The 4,770-nt window shown below is 42.6% G+C and overlaps 1 pseudogene; it reads right to left on the reverse strand.

The window, feature by feature from the left end:
* Window positions 1-3,023: 3,023 nt before the first annotated feature.
* The window catches only part of LOC119346652, a 4,664-nt pseudogene continuing 2,917 nt past the window's right edge, over window positions 3,024-4,770 (reverse strand).

A 4,770-nucleotide genomic window follows, 5' to 3' on the forward strand; every position in this document is an offset into this window, starting at 1 on the left:
CATTGAACATCATGTCTCTTGTCCTCATGCTCACTAGCAAAACGGCTCTACCGAGAGAAAACATCGCCACATTGTTGAAGTTGGCCTTTCCCTACTTGCACATGCCTCGATGCCTCTCAAATATTGGAATGAAGCATTCATTGCAACAACTTATCTTATCAATCGCCTTCCTAGTAAGGTCATTGGAAATTCTACTCCATTAGAGCGGTTATATAATCAAACGCATGATTACAGTTCTCTTAAAAAATTGGGTGTGCTTGCTACCCAAATTTACGTCCACATAATCGCCACAAGCTCGAGTTTCGATCTACCGAATGTGTTTTTCATGGCTATAGTAATCTTCACAAAGGGTACAAATGCTTAGAGATTGCAGCTGGCCGTATCTATATCTCTCAAGACGTTGTCTTTGATGAAACTATTTTTCCGTTTGCCAAACTTCACCCAAATGCGGGAGCTCTCCTCCGTGCTGAAATAGCACTTCTTCCAGATCACAGGGGTGAATTATATCAAGCTGATCCTGTGAAGAATTCCATAGAAAATTTGGATTCTAGAGATATTTGCGCAGATTCAGTTCATGATTTTATGTGTGCAGAAAAAGACAGAAGAGGCGCCGGATCCCATATAGATTCAGGTGGCAGCGGTGTTCGATCCGAGGCAGATCCCCGCGCCAGCTCGGCTGTCTCCATCGACGCGCGACCTGAGGACGATCACGGTCGCCCGCAAGCAGCCAATCGCGCTCGGGTGGCCGACCGGCCCGACCGTGTGTAGCCCACTAGTTCAGAGGCGCTGGTGGCCATCAGCCCTCGCGCAGCAGGGCCCGCCGCTGAGCCCATCTCTCCAGGCGCGGACGGGGGCGAATCACCGCGTGCCACCAGCCCATGGGCTGACCCAGGAGCCGACAGCGGGACGTCTGGCGCATCTGGGTCACCATCCTCCTTAGATCGAGAGCTGGATCAGGAACCTGCAGCTGTCTCAGCTGCAACTGATCCTGCAGGATCTTCTGTGGCGCAACCAACAGCTACTGCTACATCGGGATCTTCTGTGCAAACCTCGCCAGTAGCTCCTCGTCGTCATACTCGATCTCAGTCAGGTATTATCAAGGCAAAGGAATATACCAATGGCACTGTAAGGTACGACAGGGTCAAACGAGCTTTTCTTAGTAGTTGTGGTGAACCAACTCATTTGCACGATGCTCTTAATCATAAAGAGTGGAAGGAGGCTATGGATAGCTAATACAATGCACTCATGAAAAACAAAACTTGGCATTTAGTACCACCAAGGAAGGGAAATAATGTTATAGATTGTAAATGGGTATACAAGATCAAGAGAAAATATGATGGAAGTATAGACAGGTACAAGGCTAGATTAGTTGCTAAATGGATTAAACAAAGATTTGGTATTGATTATGAAGATACCTTTAGCCCTGTTGTTAAGGAAGCTACTATTCGGCTTGTGTTGTCTATTGCTATTTCCAGAGGTTGGAGTCTAAGACAGCTAGATGTTGAGAACGCGTTTCTTCATGGTGTTCTTGAGGAAGAAGTGTTCATGCGACAACTACCGGGATATGAGAACCAAAGCACACCACATTATGTCTTTAAGTTGGATAAAGCTTTATATGGTTTGAAACAGTCTCCTAGAGCTTAGTACTCAAGATTAAGCATGCAGTTACAACAACTTGGGTTTATACCATCTAAAGCAGATACATCTTTGTTCTTTTACAATAAAGGCAATATCACCATATTTGTGCTTGTTTATGTTGATGATATAATTGTTGCTAGTTCAAGCTCAGATGCCACTACTTGTCTGCTTAAGGATCTGAAACTGGAGTTTGCTCTTAAGGATCTAGGTGATCTTCACTACTTCCTTGGTATAGAGGTTAAACAGGTAAAGGATGGCATACTTCTCACACATGACAAATATACAACTGATATTCCCAAGAGAGTGGGATCGGAACATTGTAAACCTGTGAGTACACCAATCTCAACCTCAGAAAAACTTACAGTTGAAAGTGGAGAAGTACTTGGACCAGAGGATGCAACAAATTACAGGAGTGTTGTAGGTGCTTTACAATATTTGACTCTTACACGTCCTGATATTTCTTATTCTGTGAACAAAGTATGTCAATATTTACATGCACCTAGAACTACTCATTGGACTGCAGTCAAGAGAATTTTGAGGTATCTTAAGTTTTCAGAGGGACTTGGGCTTCATATTACCAGGTCTTCATCCATGCTTGTTACTGCATATTCTGATGTAGACTGGGCAGGTTGTGCTGATGACAGAAGGTCCACAGGTGGTTTTGCTGTGTTTCTGGGAACAAACCTTGTATCATGGAGTGCAAGAAAATAGGCTACAGTTTCAAGGTCAAGTACTGAGGTGGAGTACAAAGCATTGGCAAATGCAACAGCTGAAGTAATGTGGATACAAACTTTACTTTATGAGCTTGGGATTAAGGCTCCACAAGCTGCTAGGTTATGATGTGATAACATTGGTGCCACCTACCTCTCAGCTAATCCTGTTTTCCATGCATGTACCAAACACATTGAAGTTAATTTTCACTTTGTCAGAGAAAGGGTAGCTTGAAAGCTAATTGACATTCGGTTCATACTTACGAGAGACCAACTTGCTGATGGCTTCACAAAACCACTCACCATGAGAAGGTTAGATGAGTTCAAATACAATCTCAACCTTGGCAAAGCTTCATGAGGTTTAGATTGAGGGGGGTGTTAGAATTAGTTGTTGTACAGAGATAGAACTCTGTTTAAATTGTAAACATATCATATCTCTTCTTCTGTTTCAACCTCTCCCTATCTTTCTTCTGTAACCGATCGATCTAGTATCGATCTAAACCTTGTAAGCCACGGCATGTATTCTATATAATGTAATGCGGCCCGAGCAAAGGGTTCTACGCTTCCCATAATAATTTACAATACCACCAAAGTCAGGATACAGGTAGCAGAAGAAGCAAATACCGGACATGCTTCACAGTTGACATCCGAAAAACTTCCATTGCTCCACGAATATTAAGCTTTGTGGCAAATCTGCACCACGGAGAAAGGGTCCTCAACAGAGTAATCGGTACATGTCTTGAAGCTCCAGGGCATGCCTCCTTCAGGACCTGTGCCCCTGAGAAGCACCATTTCGCAGGAACTACTGGCCATCTTGTTAGAAGCTTGCTGTGCTTTATGAGTCGCCTCATCCATTGAGAATGACATGAAGCTTGGATTAGCCATGGAGACGGACACGGTCCTCAGCACCCTCGTGCTCCGGAAGAAGAACTTGAGGAAGACAACCTCCCCGAGCTCCCCTCGGAATTCTTTGTAAGAGAACACCTTGATGCACGACTTGACATTTTCAGTGGGCTTGACCAGCTTCCAAAAGTTGAGATTCATCCTGGCACTACCAGCTTCATAATCACAATTTTTAGACTACAGGAGAAAAAAGCAATTAAATCACTCAACAGTTCACCTATTAGGAATCATGCTAAGTATATAATGAAAATTAATAGTTTGCGGTGCCTCATATTAACTGGGAAAGCATTTGAGGAAGGTGGCGGATATTGTGCTCAAGGAAGCCCCAGCCTATGTCGTGACTCGTGAAACACATATTGTACATTATACTACGAGGCATACCTAGATGCTACCCCCTATGGCGTAACAAACAGTAGCTTGATTTCACTGATATGTCGGAGATATGACATGCCAATATTTCCATGTGTAGAGCTAAACAAAGTACCAAGTAACCTATTAGTACAGAAAAACATCAACTAAGGTTGCCTCATTATTACAGTTCATGCATAACAAATTAAGAACTGAAGCTACAGATTCGAGTTGCAGTGTAGCTCTCCTAACACATGCACACTTTTACAAATATATTCTTCAAGAAGAATTTTCAGATATAAGTCATTACACCTTCTTTGTAATTAGTTAATCAGACATAAATGCCTGATACGGTGCAGCATAGAAGTAAAGCATCAATATATATGGCATGCTACACAGGCCCCTCCAGCAAATTGTAGACAGAAATTTGCAATCCCAGAATTCATAACAAATGTCATAACTAACTAAAATTAACATGCAATGCAACCCGCAGAATTATGATTTTGTACTTTAGTCTCTATGTAGTATGTTTAGAGAAGACCTGATGGCTAAGAATAAATAGAAGCTTGACAAAAACCTTGTAATTAGTTAATCAGACATAACTCATGACATGATACGTTCACTAGTAGAAAAAGGGTCAAACGTGAAGCACATTAGTGCCGGTTTGTAAAAAAACCGGCACTAATGTGACCATTAGTGCCGGTTCGAATGGCTATGCATTAGTGCCGGTTCATAATGAACCTAATGAACCTTTAGTACCGGTTCGTGCCACGAACCGGTACTAAAGGGGTGGTGGCAGGCTGGCGTCAGGCCAGGGCCCCACGAGCCCCTTTAGTGACGGCTTGTGACACAAACCGGTACTAAAGGTCTAACCTATAGTACCGGTTATTGTCACCAACCGGCACTAAAGAGTCTTACCCTATAGTCCTGGTTGAAGACACAAACCGGCACTATAGGGCAATTTTCAAACTCTACCCCCCCCCCCACGTGTATCGCCATTTCAGTTTGAAAAAAATCAAAAGAAAATGATAAAAACTTCAAAAAATAAAATCCTTCGAGAGGTAGTTATATTACTACATCTACTAGTTAGGAAAATTTGAAAACTTAAATTTGGACATGTTTTGCAAAAAGTGTAGGGAAAATGTAAAACGGCTATAACTTTTGCATACGA

This window comes from Triticum dicoccoides, unplaced genomic scaffold (assembly GCF_002162155.2).
Source record: "Triticum dicoccoides isolate Atlit2015 ecotype Zavitan unplaced genomic scaffold, WEW_v2.0 scaffold46172, whole genome shotgun sequence".
Lineage (NCBI taxonomy): Eukaryota > Viridiplantae > Streptophyta > Magnoliopsida > Poales > Poaceae > Triticum > Triticum dicoccoides.